Source organism: Canis lupus, chromosome 3, assembly GCF_048164855.1.
Source record: "Canis lupus baileyi chromosome 3, mCanLup2.hap1, whole genome shotgun sequence".
Taxonomy (NCBI): Eukaryota; Metazoa; Chordata; class Mammalia; order Carnivora; family Canidae; genus Canis; species Canis lupus.
The window spans coordinates 81296810-81324691 of record NC_132840.1 but is presented as its reverse complement, the minus strand read 5'-3'; the positions used below and the strand labels follow the sequence as shown (position 1 = coordinate 81324691).

The window sequence follows — 27882 nt, the reverse complement described above, 5'->3', positions numbered from 1 at the left end:
TACTGCTGCTATGAATGTGCTGTGCCCCTACTTTCAGATGTTTTGGATAAATACCCAGAAGTAGGATTGTTGAATCATATGGTAGTTCTATTTTTAATCTTTTATGGGAACTCCATATTGCTTTCCATAGCAGCTGCACCATTTTACATTCCCACTAACAGTGCCCAAGATTTCTGATTTCTCCACATCCTTGCCAACACTTGTATTTTCTGATTTTTTTTAATAGTAGCCATCCTAATGAGTGTGAGGTGATAACTCGTTATGTTTTGATTTGCATTTCTCTGATAATTAGTGATGTTGAGCAGCTTTTCACATGCTGGTTAACTATTTGGATATTGGAGAAATATTTAAGTTGTTTGCGTATATTTTAAATTGATTCTTTTTTTGTTTTGTTTTTGTGGTTGCATTTATGTATTTTTTAAATACTTTCAGAAATGTCCTTTCAATCATCAACAAACAAGAAAACTAAAGTATTGATCTCACCCTGTATTGGATCTCCTATCTTCCTCTGCCCGAAGTAACTAAGTGCTATCTTGAATCTTATATTCGTTATTGCCTTGCTTTTCTTTTCTTTTTTTTTTTCAAATGAAGTTTTATTATAGCTACATATTTTCTTTTAAAAAATAATATTTTGGTCTGGATTTATTTTAACTTTATATAAAGGGTAACGTGCAATATTTATTATCTTGGGGCTTGCTTTTTTTTTACTCAAATTCTATTACCAAGACTAATCCATATTGTTGCACGTAGCAATTGCTCATTCGTTCTGACTGAGGTTTATTATTGTATTATATTACCCACACCACAATACATTTATCCATTCTCCTGTCAGAATACATTTGTATGGTTTCTAGGGTTTTGCAGTTTATGAATAGTGCTGTTGTGCACATTTTCATCCATATCTACTGATGGACATGTGCATAAGCTGCTCTTGCATATTTTTTCTAAGAGCAAGATCACTGGGTTGTAAGGTATTTGAATGTTCAACTTCACAAGATGATGCCAAACTGTTCCCAAAGTGACTGCACAATTTCACACTCCCACCAGCAATGTGCAAAAGGTTCTGTAGATCCACACTCTACCAACACTTGATATTGTCGAACTTCTTAATTTCTGACAGTCAAATGGGTGAGGATGGTATCTCATTTGCCCTTGATATGCATTTCCCTGATCATTAATGAGGCTGAACACCCCTTCATATGTTTATTGGCCATATGTGTTTCTTTAATCAAGTTGAGAACTTCTGTTCATCAAGACACTGCGAAGAAAGTGAAAAACAAGTTACAAAGCAAGGCGAGTTATTTGCCACACACATAGCTGACAAAGATTTAGTGTGAAGAATATAGACAAAAAGAGGACAACTCACTCAAAAGAAAATGGGCAAAAGAAATGACAGGCATTCACAGAAAATCCTCCTGGTTATTACTGTTAACTATAAAGATGTGTTTGGATCCATACCAGCAGCTAGTTATAGCGTGGAGTTTTCTCACATCAATGGAAACTTTCTTTAGTGTAGACACAACTTTCTAAGGCCTTGTCTTTAGCTAGTTCAGAGATGAGTCAGAAAAACCTGCTACTTTCTCCCTTGCCAGCTAGAGAATTCATCTGAGTCCAGAAGAAGTGTTCACAGGTACAAAAGCTCAAAGCCAAGATACTCTCACACATGGTTGCCTAGGGACACTAATGCCTTTGAAAAACCTATAAATTAAGGTCTGAAATTATCGTCCTTCCCAAAGAGAACTACTTAACACTTTCCCCATCGGCAACCTTCCAGAGTATCCCCAGGGAAGGTAGGGAATCTTTACCTCACTCTTCATGCACCAAGGAAAGAGAGACCATTTCTCTTGCTCTAAAACTGCTCTCAGACTAATGACAAAAAAAAGATAATAATAATGATCATCAAAAAATAATCATCATCATCATCATCACCATCCTCTCTATAGAACTAATTTCTGGGACATATGGGTGGCTCAGTGGTTGAGCATCTGGCTTCAGCTCAGGTGGTGATCCCGAGATCCTGGGATCGAGTTCCACACTGGGCTTCCTGCAGGAACCCTGCTTCTCTCTCTCTGAGTCTCTCATGAATAAATAAATAATTTTTTTTTAAAAAAAGAACTAATTTCTTTCTAACATGCCATGGAGCCAAAGAAATGGTTAAATATTTAGGCTTTGAAGGACTTTCCCTGCCTGGATGTGTGTTTCTGGCGAAGAGTAAGGAGAAGGACCATCAGAGGTCAGCAAATAAATGAATTAAAGGCAACAAGCACTAGCTGCCAATAATCTTCAACATAGGCTGCACCGCCACGGAAGCCACGGGGCTCCACTCTGGGGTGCAGCCATGGCTTCCTTACCAGGCGTCCCCCCATGCCTCGGGAGGGACTTGGAGAAGGAGGGTCCAAGGTGCTCCAGGACAGCATGGAGGGACAGAGGTAAAGAGAGTGAAATGAGAGTCTGCTCTCCTGCCCCTGCTTCCATGTCACTAGCCAGCTTCCTAACACCTTGCTTGCCATTTGCGGTTAATAGCAAGTGTCTTCCCATATTTATTCACTTACCTGTCAGGGGTACCTATTCCCCGTGCAGCCGTGTGAAATCTGAATCGCAGATTATGCCTTCGGTGCTAACCTGTCAGTCCCAGGATATCCTCCGCTGAGACCCAGGCAGCCACAGGAAAGTGACAGGCAGACAGCTAGCTAGTTGCACTGACTGGAAGCAGAGCTGTAACTAAAAGCTGGACCCTTGCGATGGAAGCTACCAGAAGAACTGGCTAACAAGACATCCTTTCCAATCTCCCAGCTGGGTCGGGATGGGATAATTAGACATGTCTACCCTGGGGAGTGTCAAGGTAAGACGGAGCTGGGTGACAAGACAGGCAGCTAGAGAGTCTGAAGGCTTCTCCTTCAGAACAGAGGAGACATCCTCTTTGGAGCTTGGAGGAGCTGGCGTGGCCCAGCTCAGGCTCTCCAGCGCCCACACACTGCGGGGGGGGGGGGGGGTTGTTAAAGCACATGTCACCCGTGCGGGGCCCCTGGATTCCTGTGTGCAACGTGCAAGGCTGGCTGATGTGGGTCATCCTCCAGGTGACACATTCCCCCCACATCTAGACCAAGCAAAACCTGCACCACATGTTCATCTCAGAGGCCGCCGGCAGAACAGTCTGGCTCATTTGAAAATCATCTTAACTATTCCAGGATGCTTTCCAGCCGCTAAAACAGCGAGTCACGGGTTGTTGACATTTCCAGCAAGATCCCCGATCAGTTTATTCACCTGGTGAAGCTAGGGCGCTTCATCCCCAATACATCATTACAACTCATTCTCTCTCTCACACACACACACACACGCACGCACGCACACACCACTTCTACATAGCTTCTTTATAGCCAGCCAAACAAACACAAGACTGTAAACAGAAAAAAAAAAAAAAATTCCCCTGTCCAAACTTTTTTTTTTTTTTTTTTGGCTTTTATTTCCTTCTTAATCATCTTCCCACTCTTGTTTGGGGCCTAGAGAGTTCTGGGTAGTTAGCATTCAATGTTCTTAAGCAGAAATTTCTTGTGACAGCCACCATGTCATCTTGTGGTCTTTTGGCACTGGCGGAGACAAGAACAGAGCTTATAAAATACACACATTTCCTTCCTTATAGGAAACTGGGACAGCAAGAGAGCTTCATAAAATACACACCGTCCTCCTTACCGAAAACTGGCACTGTATTGAAAGCAAGTAACAACACTTCCTTCCTGTATTGTTTAATTATGAGCTGACGCAGCCAAGATAAAGGCCCAGCCAATCTAGGCCTCAAAATGCCAATCATCCTCTGAAGAAAGCTGAGGTTTACTCTCTCCTTTTATTATATTTGTTATGATTTTAGTTTGTTCAGCTGTAAATGCAATATTGACATTTAGAACCCCCAGAAAAAAAAAAAAAGCAAAAGAAAGAAAGAAAAAGGCAACCAAAACATTGCTAGCTTCAAATATTTGAGCAGTTTCCAACCGGAGGCCATGGGTTTTTCTCACTGGGTTTTTAATTTTATTTCCCTTACCGCCTCCTTCCCCAACATTTCCACGGAGGCATATCTTCCAGTCAACAATGTATTTGCAATCAATATCTCTTCTGTACAGCATGCATGCAATCATGTTCTAAATGGAAAATGAAGGTTATTGAGTGCACTCGTTGAGATCATCTGACTGTGGCCAGAGCTTCGTGAGGAGCTAGTCAGACAGTGGAAACCGGACAGCAGGGAGAAGACTGGTCTCCCCGTTACTAATTTACGGTGCTGGCAATCCTGCTGAGCTCTCCAGCTACATCCATCTTTAAAGCCCAAATTATTTTAGGTTTCTTGGTATTGACATACTAGCAGAGGCAGGAGTTGTTCTCAAAAAACTAATGCATCTCCTTCCCCTTGACATTTTCATAAATATAATTATTTATCTCCCAAATCTAACTAGTGCCCAGGTTACCTTTTATAGGCATTGAGCCCTTTACTTTATTTTATTAGATTTTTTTTTTCTTTTTGGGTAAGTAGGAGGGATTCTCCTTTGCCATCGGTGGCATCTGTGGCTCAAGACTAGGTCTCCTTAAAGTCCTGCTCACCCAGTGATTACCCTGCTTCTCCCTCTGCCCCCATTATCCATGGACTTTTTCACTAGACTATGAGCCTCCTGGGAATAGAGAGGCCTTGTGGAATTCTTCTTCATATCTTCTTCATATCTCCAAAACAATGCCTCACATGTAGGAACAATGTGAATTTGTTGAATTAAGAAATGAAAAAAATGCAGAAAAGTGAACATGTAAGAGATGGTAGCAGGAGAATGTTCTGATAAATTGTAAAATCTGCTTGGAGCTAATAGACAAGTTTGTACCCTCCACCCACTCACCACCACCACCACCCCCAGTACCTCCACCACCATATTGTCTCCAGAACTGGCAATTCCAAAGGGTTGGAGGAATTCCTAGAGGCCTTGGTCTGTATTCTTGTGGTTTTCCCACACAAAAACTTTCACTGGGTGGGATCACCTTGTTTCTAAGGTGTAATAGTTCAAAAATTAAAATATTTTAAAAATAGCTCTGGGCCAGGTGAATTGGGGGCTGTTATGTTTGGGAGGCAGTGAGCCTTCTTTCCTCTCTCTGCCAGTCTGAATGGGATTTTTTATTATTATTAAATATGGCACCTAAATCAGGGAAACTGTCAATTAGCTTTGGCAAGAAAGCTAGGAGAGAGAATAATGGCTAGCTCATTGCCTAGCACGAAGCAAGGCCCAGCAAATGTTTGAGGTAATGCCATATAAATTAATCAGCTCCCTTTCTGTGGCATGCTCCTTGCACGTACCCATTCATGAACTTGAGCCCTCTTGGGCATGTCCTGAAGTCTGACATGCTCTCACTACATCTGCAGCTTCGTCCTTTGCCACTTGTGCCCTTGACTCCAATAGCCAGACACACTCGTGACTTACAACTCCAGGAATGCTAAGCCCTATTGGGCCTTCATGCTTTTGAATGCAGTGCTTCCTTTTGTCGATGTGACCATTCTGCTATTATCATCTCCATGATAGCTCGTACTTATCTCTCAAAATTTAGCTTAGGGTCACAAGCCCAGGAAACTGTCCCTCACCCACGCTCCTCTTTCTTCAATGACCCACCACCCCACTGTTGTCATAGCAACCAGCACGGTTTCCCACAAACTCTCAGCACACAGGACTCCCTTTGTCTGTACGCCTTCCATTCTGTTGGTTGGCAAGGTTCATGAGAGTAAGCTGATGTCTTGTCTCTGTAGCCCTGCTCCAAGCACAATGCCTAGAATGGTCCATAAGTGATTACTAATAAACAAATACATGGATGAATTAATGAAAGAATGCTAGACCCTGAAAGAAGTTCCGAGATGACCTTGGAGAAGCTACACAGTACGCAGAAAGCTGCCTCTAGGCATGAACATGAGTCAGAAAACAAGAGCAGATAGATGGGTTGTGAGGGAGAAGCTCAAAGTGAGGAGGAATGCAGAGGGAAAGGAGAAGTTCATGGAATCGGGGGTGCCTGAGGTGGGCTTTACTCCAACTGCTGGGATAGTGCCCACAGAGCCAGAGCAGAGAACCTTTCCCTGAGGTCTAGAAGGCTTGAGAATGAGCTATCACATAGAAGGGAGGTAGAGATGGAGTGGCACCAAATGACTGAGGCTTTCCTGTGGGAACTGGATTTAGCACTCATCGGGTACAAGCTGCTCTGTGAAGAGCCAGCATGAAGGAAGAGGCTCCAGTAGCCTCTGACTCCAGTGAGCTCGTCATCCCATCCTGAGGGGTGTAGAGTGGCTCTGGAAACTGAATGATGTGTGGGCAATGGCTCTGAACAGCCACGATGCTGCTAACAGTGGGGAAACATTCACCGTCATAAGCAAGAGATCAAAATGAGATGGAAATAACATGTCACAGCATTTTAATTCAGCCTTTGTATTTTGGAATGTTTTAATTAAGGTTTATCTGTTACCATTATGACTGTAATCCTGAGAAGCGCCAAGCCTGCCCTGGCAAGGAGAAGGGAGGAGGAAGACACGTCATCATTAAAATAATTATTAATCTAATCTCATTAAGTACAGATTATTAATTATTGTTGCTATTATTATGCAGCAGGGGCAGACCCCTTCGTGAACCTGTCTCATCTGTTTGTGCGGAGGTAGAGGTAGAGTGCAGCAGTGCCTGGGAGAGCCTTTCTTTGGCAAGGCAACTGCTACCCCATGTCCTTCCCATGGAGTTCCTCCCCCCAGATCTCCTTTGAGAAGTTCTGCACAAAATCCACACCGTGCTGGGCCTGAGAGAGGAGTTCTGTGTTTGGTTGTGTACCCACCACCCTGCTCTTCACTCCCCAGTGTGGAGCTGGACGCTCATTCTGCTCTCAGGGTCCCCTGCAGCCTCCTTACTGCACCAGGCTTGCTTCCAGGTCTCGCTCCCGCAGTGGGCTGGGAGCTCCTTGAAGAGATTTACTGTGCCCTTCCTCTTGGCATCTCTGCCAACATCTCTTACCATCTCAATATCTGCAGGGAAACTGTCTAATACTGCTTCAACATTAGAAGAAAGGAGGAGGAGGAAAGGAGAAGAAGAAATGGGGTGGGAGGATGGTTGTAAGATTAAAGGCAAAGAAACCTGCCCTGCTGAAGACCATTGGTGACCTGGACCAGCAGCCTCTCCATCTTCCCAAGGGTCTGTCCGCCCTGGGCCCAGTACCCACACCACGCACATACCCACGTGCTCCTGTACACACACACATAACCTGCTGTATCTTTCCATTCTTCATAGGTGTAAGTGACTAATGAATATCAAAGCAAAGTGATTAGGTGGCCTTTACAAGCTTCAGTTCCTACCAAGATAACTATAAGTCAATCTGGCATCATAAATGCCTGCTTGGGAAATGTAAACAAAAGAGGAGACCAACCCAAAGAAATGAATTTAATTCTAATTTTAGTATATTTGTTGCCGAAGCGAGCACATGAATTTAATTCTAAAATGTGTACTTTGAACTGGATCGTCTTGTGAGCCAAGTGAGACTTGCCTGGATTAAAGAGTTCTAGACCCAATTCCAATGTGTGGCAAGGAGGGGGTCTCCCACACCACCAACGATCTGTCCTATGCTCCAACTCAATTCTGACACTATCTACCTGGAGACAGCTTCAGATTCCGCAGGTTAAGGACTGGGTCCCATGAGACTGCCCCACTTCAGATGCCAATCACAAGTAGCAGGTCCCCAGGTTACCCACAACTCTCTCTCATGTGGTTATAAATCAGAGGTCCCCACGAACCCCTCCTTGCGTTCTATTAATTTGCTAGAATGGCTCACCAAACTCAGGGAAATGCTTTCTTAGGTTTACCTGTTTATTAATGGACATGATAAAGGGTATAGATGAAAGCTGGATGAGTGGAGCAAAGTCTAGGAGGGTCCCAAGCACAGAAGGTTCTGTGCCTATGGAGTTGGGGTGCATCACCTGCTGGGGTGGATGGAAAGATCAAGCTTCAGCCTTCCCAGGGACTAGCCATGGGCTTGACCATGGCTTGACCTTCCCAGGGACTAGCCCCCATCCAGGAGCCCACCCAGAGCCTCCTCATTAGAACAGAAGACACTCTTATCACTTAACGAAATTATGAGGGTTTTAAGAGCTCTGGGGAGTTGCTGTGCCAGGAACTGAGGGCATAGACCAATATGTTTTCTATTTCTATTATCTCACAGGAATATTCATCAAAATAATGAAAGGACACAACTAGTCAGATGAAGTCATACAATAATGGATACAATTTACACTGATGGTTTCTCCAATGTTCCTCAGAGCCCTGAGGTTTCATGGAAGTGCCTTAGAACCACAGCAGTGGGGGAGGGAGGCTGGCGGGGGAGGCTGGCTTAACCAGTCTTGCTTTCACTGTTTTATGTAACAGTTCTTTGTTTAGACCTAGTTTGTGAAGAGAGTTCTCAAAGCAGCCACTCTGAAGCCCCTAATCTAGTCCCTTTCCACCTTTTGAAGAAGGGAATTAGGTCCTCAGGCTCAGGGGCCCCATAGCTGGGCAGTGGCAGAGGTGGGCATAGTGGCCACATCAGTGGGCCCTGCAGCCCCTCCCTCCCCTCCAGCCTGCATGTGTGTCCTGTTCCCGGGCTCTCAGCAGCTCTCCCAAGAAGGCGGCCCACTGACCAGGCGTGAGGTTCAACTCAGCCCTGGGCTGTCAACAACCGAGCTGTTCCACAGGACCTGCCCTCAGAAGGGAGACCCAGAGGCCCAAAGACCCAGACCCACACCCCCAGGCCTCAGCCCTCCGCAGCTCCTGCAAGGGGCCAGGCAGCAATCACCTCCTGCTCCCAACAGACTGATGATTGACCCACTTGTCCGGGGCCTGGCCTGTGTTTCAAGAATACATCTTGTTTCTACTCTGTAAGCAAGTTTACCTCCTGAGAGAAAGGAGGCTGCCCGTCGCGCTGAATGGAGCCTAATTGGCTACTTTCACTGCTTGCAGACAGAATGGAAAAGGGGCTGATATCAGCATACTTATTTTCAGCTCCTGTGCTTCAGACCCACATTCCTGAGGTCTCTGTGGTCCTTGTGCTCTGCAGCTGAGACCCTAGCTAATCACTAACGTTCGAACACTGACTGCGTGTCAGGCAAGGTGCAAAGAGCATTACGTGTTGTCTTCCCGAGCCTCTTTAAGATGGGAACCACTGGTCTTACCATTTTTCAGAGAACGGACAGAGGCTTGAGAGGTCCAGTGACCTACCCAAAGTCAGAGATCCTGTAAGTAAAAAGCACTGGATTCTCCAAACCCATAGCTCCAAGTGAGACTCAGAAGTGTTTCCCCTTGTGGATCACAGCTATCTGGAGGAGACTCTCATGATGTCACATAGTCTGTTCCACTTATTTACAAACCATCACACTCTTCAAACATTCCCATGCTTCAGAATCCCATTTCCACCTCCCGGATCCAGTTTATGCCCTTGGAAGTAGCTCCTAAGAACTCTTGTCACACCATCTGTCCCAGTGTTGAGGTCAGGAAGTTTGCATCATAGTACCCATACAATATAGACCGAAGGGCTTGACATAGATTCTTATCTCTAAAAATATCTCATAGAAAAGTATCTGAAATTATATCATGAGTTCATCTTTTTTTATAATCTTAAACATTAATCCTTCCTGCAGTATTTTCTTGAAATACCAATACCACTAAAGGGTAACATAGTAGCTTCATAGCATCTTAGACTGAATCATTGACCGGATTTCCTATCCCCTCTGAGAAGGCTGACCAAGGAGCTCACTACTCAAAGATGATTGCTCATCTGTGGAAAAGGGGCCTCATGCCCATTTCTTTTCATCTTGGTGGCAGCCCTAGGAGGGAATATTATGATCCCATTTTACAGATGAAGACAGTGTAATTCAGAGAGGATGCAGTACCCTCTCATTGTCACCCATTCTGGGCTAGAAAGAAGAGAGAGTGACTGTGGGGCTGGTTAGGAGAGAAGATGTTCAAGGAAGGCTTCAGGAATAGACTACAAGATTTTGAGTCCTAAGGACCCACAGGCCTAATGCACATAATTCGGCACCCACTCCATACCTACTCTTCTTTCATACAGGTCCTACAGATTACTTTTCCTATGGTTATAGGAGGGAGGAATATTTTACTGCTTTGCATCAAATAATAGATAACACATAGCTTTAAATCCAGAAATGACTGTGAAGATTTAGTCCCATCTCGACATCTGATCTCCTGATTCCCAAACTAATATTTTCTTTCTTCCTACCAGGTTGTATGACGTTTGAAATCTAATGTATAAGAAAAAAACCTTCTGAAAAACCTTTCTGTTGCATGATTTCATTTTTTTAAGGTACATTTGATTTGCTTGCAACGTATTTCTTGTCTCTCAGGACCCAGGATTCTGAAAGGCAGATTCCTCAGGAATACTGATCCAATATTATTAGCTTTGCAGGGCCCTGAAACAGAAGAGAATGTAAGTGGGATTAACACTAAAAGAAACCCAATAAACAAATGTCGATTGAGCACCTACTGTGTGTGAGGCACCAAGAGAATTCTGGTGACAATAATTTGCAAAGCTCAAGCTTTGACCTCCAAGTTATATGGCTGATCAGGAGTGTGTGTATGTGTGTGCACGTGCACATACATTTCTGTGGGCACACACGTAAGCAAGTTATTGCCCCCCTCAGTTCTCCACTTTTCCCATGGTGAACTGAAATGAAGAAATCCCCATAAACTGCCTCCCTCATGAGCTACCTTGAAAATAAGTCCTATTTACTAATATTTCATCAGCCCACCTACCTCAAGCCCTACGTTCCCCTGATGACTATAGAATAACATGAATAAAACTCAGAATGAGTTCCTTCTGCTAGGCATCAATCATAACTTTCCTGGGCAGATAAGAAAGGCCAAGGCTACTCTTGAAGGTGTTAGGAAATGTCTGCAAATTCTGAATGCAAAACCCCACGATTTTTGGGCCTGGACCCTAGAGAGTCAGTCTGGAGAAAAAGGAAGCCGTATCCAAGCTGGGGACAAGGGGGTACCTTTGGCAGGCTCCTGACATCATTTCTCACATTTTACCACCTAGGAGGGAGCTACAAGTCCCTTTAGTCATTGCTGCAGGGAAACGTTTTGACATGAACTCTCATACATCATGACGGAGGTTAGTTACCAAAATGCACACATTTGCCTTAGCCGATTTCATTTACTACCCTTTAAATTATTTCTCAGCCTTGCAAATCTTGCTGTGACAGACAGAGCGAGGGGGGAACCACTAAGTGTTCATTTTTCATATAATATATTCCAATCCTGTTAGGTCGTGCTGCTGAAGGTAATATTTCTGGCATTCATTTAATGAAATTGACATTGATGAATGGTTAATTATACAAATTACATTCTTATTAAATCCCCTAGAATCAGTGCCTTAAAATTTCCTAGCTATGGGCTTCTTATGGTTGATACCCTTTTTTTTTTTTTTTTTTTTGCTCTGAGTATCTCCTCTGTTGGCTGCTATAAGACTCATTCTGCATATTTTTCCCTCCTCTAAGAAACTTTGAAAAGCATTAAAAATCCCCTAGTTAAGGCAATTACTGCAGATAAGTTAATCTGCACGGGATGTTTAAACCCCAGATCTTGCATATGTTTATTTGGATTTGTTTCCCCTCTCTAGACACTTTCTGCCCTAGAGGTGGTAGGAGGGAGGGGAAAACTTTACCTACTGCTGAATAATGGTCTGATGGCTGGGAGGGGGAGACAATTAGCTGTGTGGCCAACACCCTCCATTGGCTGCTGGCTCTGTATATATAGATCTACTAGAAGAGCTGATGCATAGTAGGCTAACAGGAAAGGATCGATAAGTGGGCCCTAGCAGGCTAAGTATCATTGGTTGACACATGTTACCAAGAGAGCAGCCTGTGTTTTGCCTTTTCGTTGGGGAATAGAAGGATGAATCTTATTCATTAAGAGAACATTTTTTTTCTATCACCCTGAGTGGTCACAAAGGCAGCAGATTTTCACTGAGCATCTGCTACACAGCCGGCATTGGAGTCGTAGGCACCTCAGGGAATTGGGAACAGTCTCAAGGAATTCATGCATTTTTCAGGGAAATTCTTGTCAAAGAACAATTGCAAACTTGGATTGTTTCCTCCAAAGTAAGAGAGGCAATGGAATTGTGTCTGGGAGAACCAGACCCAGTTTGCAAAGCCATCTCAATCTTCCTCAGTGCTCATGCCATGGAAGGAGCTGCTTCTTGCTCTGTACTCGCAACCCGCTAGGTGGGCTCTGATGGGCTCCACAGGCTCCCTGGGCATCTCGAGGGCTGCTCTGGGCGTTTTTCTCCTTGCATCTGTGTTACTCTCCTACTGTCTCATTGGCTGGGGCAGGATATGTTCATTTCAGCCTGTAAATAAATGTGGCTTGCTTAGACTCTTTGCGGTAGGTTGGGACAGGTCACATCACCCGTTAGCCTGAAGTACACCTCATTTCAGTAGGTCAGGTGGACCAATTCTTTGATTTATGCTCAGTGCTATTACATCAGCCAGACTCTAAGCAATGCTCATTTCCATGCACACTGGTGCACTCAGGCGAACGATCTGTGAGGTTACACAGTACAGTTGACTATTAAACAACGATGGAGGGGTTAGGCACGCCAACCCCCCACCCCCGCAGTTGAAAATCTGTGTATTACTTTTGACTCCCCTAAAACTTAACTACTAGTAGCCTACTATCAGTCAGAAGCCTTACTGATAACCCAGTCAATTAACATGTATTTTGTATGGAATATGTATTATACACTGTATTCTTAGAGTAGAGTAATCTAGAAAAGGAAGATGTTATTAAGAAAATCATAAAAGAAAATACATTTATATTGCTGTACTGAAATAATCCATGTATAGGGAGAGATGCCTGGGTGGCTCAGTGGTCAAGTATCTGCCTTTGGCTCAGGTTATGATCCCAGAGTCTGGGGAATTGAGTCCCACTTCAGGATCCCTGGGAGGAGTCTGCTTCTCCCTCTGCCTGTGTCTCTGCCAATCTCTGTGTGTCTCTCACAAATAAATATTTTTTTAATCTTTAAAAAAAAAAAGAACAAACAATAAGAACAATCCATGTATAAGTGGACCCACGCAGTTCAAACCTGTGACGTTCAAGAGTCAACTGTCCAACAGTTAATAGCGCTAACTCGGGTATAAATCCAGCCTCTGCTATCTCCTGGCTGTGTGACCTTATTGCACATAAAGCCAAGTGTGCTCATTTACAAAATGGAGGTAATAATAACACCTGCTTTGAAGGGATGTTGTAAAGCTTCAAAATGAACATAAAGCACTTAGCAAAGACATCCACGTGGGTCTCAATAAGAGTCATTTATATTATTTAGGAATGTTTTTCAACTAAAAGGAACATAATGCCCTTCGGACTATGGCTTAAACCATAGGGACATATATTGTTTGCTTAACAAAAAGTCCAGAGGTAGATGGTCTCACAGTTGATCTACCAGCTGAGTAATGTAATCCAGAGCCCAGTCTCCTTCTATTTCATATTGTACCATCCATGGCCTGTCACTTCCTCTATTTTTTTCTAAAGACATTATATTTTTTTAATAAACCTTATTTTTAGAGCAGTTTTAGAATCACAAAAGGAAATTAAAGTGGAAGATACAGAGATTTCTCATATAACCCCCAAACTCCAAACATGCACTGCCTCTTCCATTAGCAACATCCACATGCTACCTTTTCATCCTCATACTTACAAGGTGGCTGCCAAAATTTCCAAGCATCACATCCACATTCAGTTCAGGAAGAAGGAGGAAGAAGCACCAGCAAACTCTCAGAGCAAGCCTTTCCATTTTTTAAGAAAGCAAAATATCTTTGCTAAAAATCCCTTAGCAGATTTCTCCTATCTCATTGCTCAGAACTTGGTAGGGAAAGACTCCTAACACGGGGAAACGAACTAGGGGTGGTGGAAGGGGAGGGGGCGGAGGGTGGGGGTGAATGGGTGATGGGCACTGAGGGGGGCACTTGACGGGATGAGCAATGGGTGTTATTCTGTATGTTGGTAAATTGAACACCAATAAAAAATTAATTTATTAAGAAAAAAGAACTTGGTAGGGAAGAGGAAGTTGGGAGTGGCTTTTGAGTAGCTCTATCATTCGTATCATCTAATTCAGCTGTCACACCTTGTCTCAGTAGGTGAGGTTAGGCCCAGACATCTTTCTGCTGATTCAAGGGTACATGGCCACCTCCTTAGATATGCACTCTCCGAGCAGGTTTTGCCACTCTCCTGCCAGGAGCACAGGGATGGGTAAGACCAGGGGAAGGGCACCAGGCTCCTTTTCTTTTACTTCCTTAGAAGTTCATTTACTTGAGTTCATTTACTTCCTTAGAAGCAGTTCTCATATAAGCTTCAAGGGATCTGACTCCACCACTCTGACCCAGGAAGAAAAGTCCTTCTCTACTTATTCTCTTAGCCTCAGAACCCATGTCCATCCGTGCTGGCGTCAGCCTGTGCAATCACACATTACTAGTTTTAATTGTCTAGCAAGGGGGAAGATGGGAGATATTAATCAGGTGCTGTAAGCTCAGAGAGTGAATGTAATAAATAGACTATTAAGTTAACCAAGTTTTCGGCTTCACTAGTGAAAGCTGCCATCTATCTTGTGTGGTTTTCTGCATGCTTCATTACCACATATAACCATACTGAAAAAATATGCCTTATCCCTTATAATGAGATGATAAGTTCCCTGCGGTGGGTGTAGCAGAGCTCTGATTCTGAAGCTCCACGAAGCTGGAGCGTGCAGATGGGGTGTCTAGCTGTGTCCCAGGGCCTGGCAACCGAGGCCGAAGAAAGGCAAGGGCTTGGTGGTGACAACAGCCTGAGTCATCTGGTCCGGAATATTCCCAGGGCACCAGGGTTCCTACCACTCCCTCCCTGTCAGGGAGAAGCAGTAAAAGAGGGGAGTTCACTCCAACCCCTGGGTAACCATCCAATTGTTGTTAGAATCCTCCTGCTGCTCTGATCCAGCAGCTTCCATGGGACCAGGCAGGGGAGAGCCCACTTGTGCAGGCTGCTGTGGGGTGCTTGTCTTCTGTCTCCCACTCTGTCCTCCTACAGCACTTCAGCAGATTGGCTGAGTGCCAATCTGACACTACTGCTCACTGTCTGGGGGCCTTTGGCCAAGCAGTTAATCTCGTTAACCTCGGTTCTCTCCTCTGTAAAATGGAGTTGATAAGTCTACCTTCCAGAGAGGTGGAAAGAACTAAGTGAGATCATAGAAAAGCTCTCAGCACTGTGCTTAATATCTATAACCTTCCTCCAGAGTGAAGATTAAGTTATCAGATGGGATGGTGAAATCTGTAAAAATTATAGTAAACCACATATTGTTTGGTTCCGTTCATATAAATGTCCAGAATGAGGAAGGCTACAGAATCAGAAAGTAGAATAGCGGCTGCCTGGGCTGTGGACACAGGGGTGGAGGCTAAGTCTAAAAGGATAGGAAAGGGGTTCCAGGGTGGCTCAGTTGGTGAAGCATCTGACTCTTGATCTTGGCTCAAGTCATGATCTGAGGCTCCTGGGATCAAGCTCCACAGTGGGCTCTATGCTCAGCGTGGAGTCTGCTTGAGATTTTCCGTCTCCCTCTGCCTCTCCCCCCACTCATGCTCTCTCTAAAACAAATAAATAAAATCTTTTTAATTAATTAATTAAAATAATAGAAAGATAATAGCTAAACAGAGTGGCATTTTTCAGGGAGATGGTGAAAATGTTCTAAAATTGACAGTGGTGGTGATTCTACAAATCTGTGAATACACAAAACCTGCAGAGTTGTACATTTTAAATGGATGAATTGTATGGTATGAGGACTATATCTCAATGCAGCTATTTTAAAAAATAATAAAGCCAGGGATGCCCAGGTGGCTCAGCGGTTAAGTGTCTGCCTTTGGCTCAGGTCATGATCCCAGGGTCCAGGGATCAAGTCCCACATTGGGCTTCCCGCAGGGAGCTTGCTCCTCCCTCTGCCTGTGTCTCTACCTCTGTGTGTGCGTGTCTCATGAATAAATAAATAAGATCTTTTATATATATATATATATAAAACAAAGCCATCAGCTCTTACTAGAGAGCCATCTCAAACCCAGTGTGCCCCAAACCATACTCATCATGGTCTCCCTTTCTCCTACTTCCTTATCCTATGCATTCCTCACCCCATGTGTTAACCTCATGGTGCATTCAGTTTCTCAGACTAAAAGCACAGAGTCATCGCCAGCACCTCCGTCTCCTGTCTCTTGGTCAACAAGTGTGTTCTCTTCAGCCTGCTAACTCTCTTCCTCTTCTCTGCTTGGATTACTGCTGTGGCCTCCAGGCTGCAAAGCTCTCCTCACTAATCCATTACCCATACAGCTGCTGGAGGGATCATTTCCCCCACTTCAAATGGCTTCCCGTTGCCTACAGAATAAAGTTCAAACTCCTATGCATGGCTTACTAAACCTTTCATGAACTGACCCCGTGTGCTCATCTCTTTTTACTTCCTGCCTCCACCATGACCAGCTCCCAGTCAGCCAGCAAGCAGGCTCTTTGTTCCTGGGAGTGACAAAGGCAGACAGTAGGCATCGGGATGCCCCCCACCACATGCTGGTGAGTGACCTCTTTGTCCCCACCACCCCCAACAAGAGAAAAATTGTCAAGTACCGCTGCCTGCAGGCTTCAATCTTATGATAGCAAAACGTGTCTCCCCCCACAAACCCTACTCCATCCTTCGCCCCCATGTGAAAGCAGACGTAAGCCAATGCTAAATGTTTTTCACTGAAGCCTCAGTCCAAAATTGTGGGCTTTTAAAATATAGAATTGAGCCATAATTAGTGATATGCCAAGTGTATAATCACAGAGCAAAGCAAGGAAGGCCCAGCCCATTAGGTCAAACATGCTGAGTGCTGTGGACTAGCAGAAATCCATTTCTAAAGACATGAACAGTAGCTGGAAACATAAAAGGTCAGATCATTGGCTCAGTTGGACTTGATTATATGAGACTAGTGTGTAGATAAAGGCCCCAAAACTGGGATGGTGTGTTTAAGAGATAAATGAAATCAGCAGGAGAGGGGTGGTGCTGGTGTCATTCCCTCAGAGGATCTAAGGGGCCAGCTGGAGTGGGCAGACAGCAAGCCTGGAGGTGAGGGCCGTCCATAAACACTGAACTTGGAAATGACCCAATAAAGCCTCTTGACCCAAGGTAGACCCCTATGTGTGTTTTGTGGTTAACATACCGTGTGCAGCACTTAAAACCATTCCCTACTTTTTTTTTTTTTTTTTTTTTCAGATAGAAATAAAACTCACTCTGGCATCTCCACAAGCCACCCAATGGTATAAACAAGAATAACATGATTTCATGGCTGTGGAACTAGAGGGAAGGTTCAGAAAAAGCAAATCAGTTTCTTAGAATCTATGGACTGGGGGCAGCCTGGGTGGCTTAGCGGTTTGGCGCCGCCTTCAGCCCAGGGCGCGATCCTGGAGACCCGGGATCGAGTCCCACGTCGGGCTCCCTGCATGGGGCCTGCTTCTCCCTCTGCCTGTGTCTCTGCCTCTCTCTCTCTCTCTCTCTCATAAATAAATAAAATCTTTAAAAAAAAAAAAAAAGAATCTATGGACTGTGACGGTCGCTTAAACAGAAGTTCAAATTCTTCGACCCCAAGCAAAGCCCCTGCCATCCTTCCCCGCTAGCCTCTTGGAATGCCCTTGCTGCAAAATTTGAAAGAAAAATAAAAAGAATATTTCCCTTTTGTGGGACCCCAAAAGTACAAGGGCTTGGGTAATGTCAGTATTTGGGGATGGTTTCTTGTCTGGGATGAGGAAAGAAGATAGATTCTAAGCCATAGCGTCCGGGTTCTGAGAGCAAAGGGGCAGACTGTTGGGAGCTCTACCTCACTGAATACACTGAGCACCCGCCCTCCTCTTTACCGTTGACAATCTGAACCTGTCCTTGGTGCCACTGCATTGTCCAGACACCTCATTATGGAATCAGGACTTTCTAGCACAGGGCCTGGCACGTAGTAGATGCTCAGTGAGTACTTGTAAAGGCTGTGAAATCCTGGGCAGAGACTACTTAGTCTGCCTGTGAAATCCCCCACCTCCACCCAAGATATAAACTGGGGATAAATCTCACATGAAGATAGAGTCTTTCAATTCCCAAAATATTGCTCAGAAATGGGAGACCTGGATGGCTCAGTCAACTAAGCATCTGCCTTCAGCTCAGGTCATGATCCTGGGGTCCTAGGATGGAGCCCCACATCAGGCTCCTCTGCTCAACGAGAACCTGCTTCTCCCTCTCCTGCTGCCTGCTGCTCGCCCTGCTTGTGCCTTCTCTCTTTTTATGTCAAACAAGTAAAATGAAATCTTTAAAAAAATATATTGCTCAGAAAATAGTTGCCCCCTTTTTTTTTCTGTAACATTCCACCAGAGCCAGACCATTTCCAGGGCAGACCCGGCAAGCACTGAAGATTGGGGCTTACACGTCCTGCCATGCACACCTCTCCATCAGTGGGTGAGGACATGGAGATCCAGAAAGAGTTAAGGGGTTCACCCAAGAACACACAATTAATGGCAGAATCATGACCAAAAGTTAGCTGCATTCTCAGAGAAGCCTTCAAATAGATGAGCCCTACTGGTATAAACTAAGCTCGGTATCCCTCAACCCTTCCCGTTGTTGACTAGTGAAAAAAATTAAATAGGGAAGGAGAAAAATCTGTCCTGGTGTTTAGAGCTTCTTTAAATGCTTCTATGAGCAGAGCAAGGTTTGATAAATTTCCCAGCAGAGGAAAAGCCTACAGACCCCAACCTAGAATTGTTCCTGGGTTAGGAGACTATTCCAAAAAGTCCTCGCTGTTCTGCTCCAGGAATCTCATATAAGGCACATGTGTGATGAGTGAGGCCCTGGGCTCCTCTTCGTTTTTCCTTCTCCAGTCCCTGTGCCAGCCCCGACTGTGGCAACGAGTGAAAACACAGATGAATTTTGGAAACATATTAAGAAGCAATTATGAATTCTTTGCCTTTAGATGCCTCCCTTTTCCCCTTGGGTCCCAAGAATTAACATAAATTCCTTGGTCAGGAGAAGCTATCAAAATACTATCCATCTGGATCTAATTTCCAGAGCTGCCGGGCTACAGAGTGACCAGAGTTAAAGGTCTATTCATAAATTTCCCTCCCGGTGCTGCCTGCCTGAGCCCAAACTCTGCCCGCAATCCGCCTGTCCGGACCAGATAACAGATGGGACTGGCTCAGATTCTGCACACGCAGCACAGCTCTCTCGCTGACCAACTTCTCTCTCTGCCCTTCTGAGCCAAATATGGCCTTGTTTCCTTGAACTTCATTTGTCTGGGTCATCTCCTTCCCTGCACATCTTTGCAGGTGTGCCCGTCCAGGTTAGCTGAACACAACCGAATACCCATTGTCCAGATCTTCTCCTTGGCTGTTCGAGCCCTCGGCTGCATTTCTCCTTCCCAGCTCCAGCTCTACACAGGGGGACCTTTTTTCTTTAATGCTGTTCCCAGAGAGTGACAAGGCCCAGAAGAGGAGGATACCCAATCCTCTTTATTATATATTCTATGTTCTATAACTTGATGAAGGGAAGATTACTAAAAATCGACTAAAAATTTTTTTTCAGACTTAAGAAAAGGTTAACACAAGACAATTCAAACATAAGACAGGGAGTGAGTTAGTTGCTTAGCCCATTAGTCAAGCGGTTTATTAATTTGGTCAGGTGACAAGTAAGGGAGGAACTCATTGCTATAAATATAAGAAAAGAAATACTGTACCAGTTATCTAACTAAACAGCAAATTCCCTAGGTATTCTTGGGGATGTTTTTATTATCTTTGTGTCCTCCTAGCTTTGTGCCTGGAACCAAGGATAAAGATATATATATATATATATATATATATATATATATATATATATTTATTTATTTATTTATTTATTTATTTATTTATTTATTTATATTTATATATTTATAAATATTTATATATTTGTTATTATACCACACCGCCATTACAGTATCATACAGAATAGTTCCACTGCCTTGAAAAACAAATTCCCTGTCATTCATCTATTCAACTCTCTTCCCTACCCAAGCCCTTCGTACCACTTATCTATTTCCTTTCTCTATAGATTGGCCTTCTCCAGGGCCATATAAATGAAATCCTATTGTTTATAGATTTTTCAGACCGGCTTTTTCCACTTAGCAGTATGTATCTAAGACTCTTCCATATTGTGGCCTGGTAGCTCATTGTCTTGTATCACCAAATGGTATTCCATTAGATTGATTTACCCAAGTTTGTTCATCTATTCATTTATTGGAGGACATCTTGGTTGGTTCCAGTTTTTGATGGTTATGAATAAAGTTGCTATAGGCATTCACGTGTTTTTGTGTGCAGAGAAGTTTTCAAATCCGTTGGGTAAAGACCTAGAAGTGAAATTACTTGATCCTATGGTAAAAGTATATTTAGCTTTGTAAGAAACTTCTGGACCATCTTCCAAAGTGGCTGCACCATTTTGCATGTCCACCAGCGAATGAGAGTTCCTGTTGCTCTACGTCTTTGCATGGTGTGGTCAGCTTTTTCAATTGTAACCATTCCAATGAGTGTGTAGAGTATCTCATTGTATTTTTAATTTGCATTTCCATAATGGCAGATGATACTGAGTATCTTTTCATATGCTTACTTGCCATCTGTATGTATTCTTTACTGAAGTCTGTTCAGATCTTTTGCCCATCTTTTTAATTGGGCTGTTTGTTTTCTTACCAATAAGCTTTAAGAGGTTTTTATATATTTTGGGTACACGTTCTTTATCCGATATGTGATTTCCCAATATGTTCTCCCAATCAGTGATATGTCTTTTCAATCTTTTTTTTTTTTTAAAGATTTTTTTTATTTATTCATGAGAGGCAGAGAGAGAGAGAGAGAGAGGCAGAGACACAGGCAGAGGGAGAAGCAGGCTCCATGTACCGGGAGCCCGACGTGGGATTCAATCCCGGGTCTCCAGGATCGCGCACTGGGCCAAAGGCAGGCGCCAAACCGTTGCGCCACCCAGGGATCCCTCTTTTCAATCTCTTAAGGATATCTTTAGCAAAGCAAAAATTTTTAACTTTAATAAAATCTAAATTACCCTTTTTGTTTGTTTGCTTAATAGATCTTGCTTTGGTGTTGTGTCTAAAAACTCATCACGAAACCCAAAGTCACATGGATTTCCCGCTATATTTTCTACTAAAAGCTTTACAGTTTCATATTTTACATTAGGTGTCTGTCCCATTTTGAGTTCATTTTTATGTAGGATGTAAGACCTGTGTCTAGGTTCTTTTTTTGTATAAAGATGGCCAGTTGTTCGAGCACTATTTGTTGACAAGACTGTCCTTTCTTTGTTGAATTGTCGTTATGCCTTTGTGAAAAAATCAGTTGAATATAATTGTGTGGGTCTATTTTGTCTATTCTTTCCACCCATCTATTTGTCTATTCTTTTACCAACACTATGCTGTCTTGATTACCTCAGCTTTATAGTAAGTCTAGAAAGAGAGTAATGTGAGTCTTCTAGCTTTGTTCGTCTTTCTTAGTGTTGTGGTGGCTGTTCTCAGTCCTTTGCCTTTTGATATACATTTTATGTTCAGTTCGCCTCTATCTACAAAATAGCTTACTGGGATTTTTATTAGAATGGTTTTGAATTTATAGATTAAGTTGGGAAGAATTGACATCTTAATAATACTGAATCTTCCAATCCACAAACATGGAATGCCTCTTTATTATTTAGATCTTCTTTTATTTCTTTCATCAGTTTTGTAGTTTTCCACATAAAGATCTTGTACCTATTTTGTTAGGTTTATCCCTAAACCTGTCTGTTTTTCTTTTTCTTTATTTTTTTTCCTTCTTTCTTTCTCTCTCATTCTTTGCTATTATGAGTTGCTGTTGTTTTCATTTCAAATTTGTAGAGTTTGTTGCCAGTATATAGTTAAGCGGCACTTTTTTTGTTTTCATTAAAGGTATAAATTTTATTTCCTGCCATTCAACTGTGGATTACATGCCATAAGAGTTAAACTGTAGTTTTCAGGAGTGAGCCAAAGTAGGCAGCATGCCATGATTCTGACTTCCCATTGAAAGCAATTAACTTTCGTATTTTCACCTTGTAGTCTGCAACTTGCTATGCTTCCTTATTAACTCCAGGATATTTTTTATAAATTCCTTGGGGTTTTAAACAAAGACAATTGTGTCCTCTGTAAATAAAGGCAATGTATCTCTTCCTTCTCAACTGTATACTTTTTTCTTTTACTTGTCTTATTGCACTAGCAAGGACTTTCAATGCAAAGTTGAATAGAAGTGGTGAATAGATAGAAGCATTCAGTCTTTCACTATCAAGTGTGATATGAGCTCCAGGTTTTTCTTATTTTCCTTTTGTTAAAATTATGATAGTCTCTTTTATCCCTAGGTTTTTATAGCTTTTATTGTGAATGGACATTGAATTTGGTCAAATACCATTTTGTTTTTAAAAGATCACTGTACCTGCTGTGCAAGACATGAAATTTCAGGGAGCAAGAAAAGGAACAGAAAGATCAGTTAGGAAAACCAGCACAAGGGCCCACACAAGAGTTGGTGGTTTGAAGTGGGATGTTGGCAGCAGAGAGAAGTGAACAGATTCTAGATGCATCCTGGATCAAGAGCCAATAGGACTTGCTGACATGTTGAATGTGGTGGGAGAAGGAAAGGGAGGAATCAAGACACACTTTTAAATATGAGACTTGAGCAGTTGAATGAATGGTACTGAAATATACCAACACGCCAAAGACTGGGGTGGAGGGTGGAGGTGAGAAGTCACTTTGGACATGTTACAGTTTTCAATACCTATTAAAGCTCTCCAAAAAGATTCAAAATGGCAGTTAAGTATACAAATTTGGAACTCAGAGGACAGGTGCATGCTGGATTTATAATTTTAAAAACCATTTATATATTAATGGTGTATAAAACCTGGGGATTTCATGCTGTTACCTTGGGAAGAAAAAAATTAAGTGGAGAAGAACGGAAAGCCCACAGCTGAGCCCTGGAGTCCTCCAAAGTTGACTTGCTGGCTGTGTAGTCTGAGTCACAGGAGGGGTTGAATGAGTCAACCACGGAGCTTGCAAGTATTCAGTGTATGCTGCTGAGACCTATAGTCATATGCTAGAAAAGATGGATTAATTCCAAACCAGGAGTTAAAAATCTCACCATCCACAGTTAAGAGAGGAGTCCTTAGATACACATAGCTAATACAAGAATTAACTAAAGATATGGAAAGATGAGAGAATATGGTAGTGGGTTAAAACCAGATGGGAGTCAGGGGCGCCTGGGTGGCTCAGTGGTTGAGCGTCTGCCTTCAGCTCAGGTCGTGATCCTGGGATCCTGGGATAGAGTCCCACATCAGGCTCCCTGCAGGGAGCCTGCTTCTCCCTATGCTTTTATCTCTGCCTCTCTCTCTCTCTCTCTGTCTCTCATGAATAAATAAATAAAATATTTAAAATAAATAAATAAGATGGGGTTCAAGAGGGGAAGGTTTCAGAGGAGGTGGCCCAAGATCTAAAAGCTAAAGTAGAGGCAAGGCCCTGAGGAGGGGAAAGACCACATAAGTGTCTGAAATCACCTGGGGGAGAGCTTGCCTCAGGGTCAGGACACTAGATCTAGAAGCTCCCTTTACTTTCATCTGTATAATAGGTCTATCAACTTCCCCTAGTCATCAAAAAAGGAAAATTCTGCCAAAACAAACAAGAGAAAGATCCACGTGGCCATGTAGGAGAAGTAAAAGAACAAAGAGCCTACAAGTTGGGGTGATGAAAAATTCTCTACGTGGCTCGGTACCAGAAATCTTTTTGCCAGGAGGAGAGATGGAAAATCCTAACATGTGAATAAAACCTCAAGATATCCCTGGCAACTGCCCCACCCTCACCCCCACTTCATCCTAGGTGCTCTGGCTTTTGGTGTACATAACCTCAACCATGGGCAAGAAGGGAAGGGAAAACCTTTCTTTAACTCTACAATAACCTGATGTGCACAGGAATAGATTTTTAGCAGCACTCTCAGGGCTAGGGGGTTTAAAATGGAGCGGAAAGTTATTAAAAACCCAGGTGAGTCACCTGGGGGAATTAAATTTAAAAAAATGAATGGCCTGCCAAAGGCTCTTTATAGATTTGAGACTGCAAATGGCACATTGCTGGCTGATTCTTAGCCATAATGAAAACCCAAGAAGGGATCCTTCTGTCCTCCTGGGGAGTTGGGAGGAAACTAATGAGGAAGAGTAGGAGGAAAGGCTTCCACGCTACCAGTTGACAAGGCTCTTCTCCCCCTGGGGAAGCTCCCCAAGCGTGGGCAGCCGGTCAGACTATGGGGGAGGAAAAAGCAGTCTGGGCAGAGGAAAGCTCAACCCCTTTCCTTGGCTGTGGTGCTGAGGTTGCTCAGAGACAAGATTCCTGACATCCGTGATCCCTAAAGAGTGCGACCAAACAGTCCTGGAGAGCAGAAGCTACACGGTTTCTGTCCAAGATGCAGGGGTTCTAGGATGTTAACAGCTTTGTCCCGAGATCAGGAAACACCAACATCCCCAGATCAGACAGATCCAGGACTTCAGTGCGACATGTGGAGGGTTACTGCATCTGCTTCCAGTGAGGAGGCTTCCCTAAATATCCTCAACTTGATTTGTTCTCTGAGAAAATCACACACACACACACACACACACACTCATGCACACTTACACACTTGTCAGAAATGTTAGTTGTGAATATCTTCAAAGAGGCCCCCAGGAGGGGGTCTCGGGATTTGGGTAGAATGACTAGCCATCCAGCTGAGCCAGCTTGAGCTGACATTCTGTTTGGGAGCAGGAGCATGGACCAAATTGTTTGCTGAGTCTGTCCTAGCAAAGAAGTCATTATAGCCATGACCCTCAAGGGAAAGCAGGTTCTGAAGAGGCCGCCCTCCTCTATTCTCACCTAAACTTCCCGCCACCTTGCTTCCGGAGTTGAAAATTCATCCTTAAAAACCTGCTGCTTTCCAGGCAATTCCCTTCTGCAAAACTCCGTTAAACACATAAGCTACAACTGTGTGCAAACAACCCAGTTCTCTCCACAGCCACATTATTACTTTTCCAGCAGCCACTTCTAAGGCAGGCAGTTTTGATCTGAAATGTTTGTCAAGCAACTTAATATCCAGCCTTGTGCATACAGTACTTCTGAAAGATATTTGCAACTGGAAATTGTTTGTCTAGAATTCAAGGGAATAGAAATGGACTTTTGCTGTGATTGAATTCATTAGAAGTACATTCTCTGATTTTTTTTTTTTAATTTCCTATAACTCTCGACTTTCAAAAGTTATTTCCTTGAGCTGCTCCATCCTGGAGTGGCTGGAGCTTTTTTTTTCTCATTGTTTTTTTTAACCAAAGTGATATCTTTCTGTGAAATAAATTGAGCAAAAAGATACAGAGCTATTGACAAATGAAAGTGCTTTGTTCAACAAGCTTCTTACTGACTGCAGTAGCGTTTCCTAGGATTGATGTCGGGGATCTGAATCTTGTAGGACTGGGGGGACCCTGGCCCTGAGGCTGTTGATCAGGACTTCTCCCTCCCCAGGAATCTTTTAGCAGATATTTTTGTGTTCCAGACCCAGAACTCACAGTCACCCCAGCACTGCCCATTGATCAACACATAAGCTCAGTGACTAGCTCAAGAACATGTTCTTATTTTTTTTAATCCTTCTGATGAAAGACTTCACAGTCAATACAAATAAAAATGGGAAAAGCAAAAACTCACCAGAGAGAAGAGAGCCACATTCAGCCCTAAGTGTTCATATCTCGCAGCAAGCAAATAAGCCAAGTTGGTAAAGAGACTGGATAACCAGGCAGCACAAATCACTGATATTGTCTTCCTTGTGCTATGAAAGTGAGAAAAATGTGTCTTCATTGTTTCTAAATGAAAGAAATGGGTTATTGTTCAATAAGCTTTGCTGTAACTTTCTTCTCATTAGATTTGTCCCATCTTGGTAAACCCTTGGAAGGCTCAGCAGCCCCCAGAGCTCTCACGGCCGCCAGCTCACTATTTCTCAGTAGCTAGTTAGGCGGCGGGTGGATTGCACACACACTTCCTTCCCTCGTCTCCTTCATCCCTGGAGCTCTTCCTTGCTCACTTTCAGCCCCTGCAAGAAGAGGAGCTGGTGCCCGGACAGGAAGTGAGACCCAAGACTGTTAGCGGTAGGAGGAGGAGGAAGATGGCAAGCCAAGCTGAATGAGTTTGCCAGTGAGAATTGGATCCCAGGAACCTGTGCTCTTCCTGGTTAACCAGGTCCCACTGCACTTCACGTTTTCTCCTTATCTATGAAACAGACAATCCAAGAGACAGTTGGTTCTGAACCAAGCATGCAAATAGGAATCTCCTGAGCAACTCTTCCAAACCAGAAACTTCCAGATCATACCCTCAGGGATTCTGATTCAGTAATAACAACAGTAGAGACAATAGGGGTTTACACTTACATAGCAGTAAGTAGAGGCTATTCTAAATTCATGCAAATTACCTCATGTAATCTTCAATAACAACCCTAGGTAGTAGGCTCTGTTATAATCCCATTTTGCAGATGAAGGAGTGGATGCATGTAGAATTTAAGGAATCTTCCCAGGGTCACACAGCCGGTTAGTGTTGGAGGTGGGCCTCCAACCCATGTATGTTCCCAAACTCTACTGCTAGGGCTTGATCACTAAACTATCTCCTGAAATACACATCTGCCTAAGAACCACCATCCTAAAATGTATTTTAAATAGTCCCATAGTAGAATTTTTCCATCGAAGCTGGCAGCCCAACATGGCAGGACACACGAGTGGCACAAGTAGAATGCATCCACTGCGTTGTCCCACAAACGCCGATTGCAGACTGGATTGGCTTTGTTCAGATTTTCTTGTCAATGCACAGCAATTGCTTTGTCAGAAACAGCAATGAGGTTCACTGCAGATAGGGGCAGGGGAGTTTACAACAATTCAACAAAATTTAAGCAGCTATCAGTTGTTTTATAAGCCTTGCCAGTTAACATGGAGGATACAGGCTGCATAAAATATGGTCTCCGCTCATAGTGAAGGGAACAGAGACACATGCTCAGATCTTCATGATATTACAAATGATATGTTGAAGGTTATGGAAACCTAGAGTAAGATCTTAGCTGAATCTGCCTGCAGGGCAGGGGATGGCAGCTTTCCAGCTGGCCACTGAGGGATGAGCTCCAGCACCTGTGGGTGAAGCCGGGAAGGCATTCCTTCCTAAGAAGAGAGTATTCATGTCTAGGAAGCAGTTTCGTGTGGCTGCAGCTAAGGGTAGAAAGGGATGCAGTTCCACAAGGTATCACGGAACCGACCTTTCAGGGACCTGAAACAGGTTTCCAAGACAGCCCACAACTCAGAGAACAACAGCAGGCATCTCCAAGAGGTAAGTGGTATTGGGGCTGTAGAAAGGGCACAGCAGAACTTCCAGAGGAGAATAGCACTGATACAGAAATGACCCCAAGAGGATGAGGCCTGAGTTCCCTCATGCCTTCCAGCATCCCAGTCCCAGCAGAACACCTGCTGATTTCCCTCCCTGAGATGGCTGCAGCCCAGTGATATTTAGAGTACCTGGTCGGGACAGAGAAGGGGGTGCGAGGAGCAGCTCATCTCAGTGCTGAGAAGCCAAGTCCACCCCATGAGATGTCTCCGTTCTTCACACTCCTACAGGCCTCCTCTTTTACTCATTTCCTGCCCGGCACCTCAAACAAGGGCAGGCTCTGTGTGATCCTCTCTGGACCTCACCCGCTGTGTGTCATGGGTGCTGGGGACAATGATAATAATGTTGGTGAGATTAGAACTAGCCCCAGCAAAAGTACACGACCTCTCCGTGATCCTCAGATT

General features: G+C 43.7%; 1 protein-coding gene and 1 long non-coding RNA gene across 8 annotated transcripts in view; one reads left to right on the top strand and one right to left on the bottom strand.

Moving 5' to 3' along the window:
* Positions 1-27882, top strand: part of KIRREL3 (kirre like nephrin family adhesion molecule 3) — a 540292-nt gene that overhangs the window by 292417 nt on the left and 219993 nt on the right. The gene's annotated exons all lie outside the window — the stretch shown is intronic.
* Positions 489-27772, bottom strand: LOC140625603 (uncharacterized). Of its 3 annotated transcripts, none has more exons than XR_012024950.1 (3): positions 27610-27772; positions 25769-25923; positions 489-1258 (listed from the first exon to the last, which is right to left on the bottom strand). It is a non-coding gene; the product is annotated as an uncharacterized lncRNA (long non-coding RNA). The 3 variants fall into 3 exon arrangements; XR_012024949.1 differs by having other exon boundaries at positions 25769-25889; XR_012024951.1 differs by lacking the exon at positions 489-1258 and adding an exon at positions 11167-12381 and having other exon boundaries at positions 25769-25889.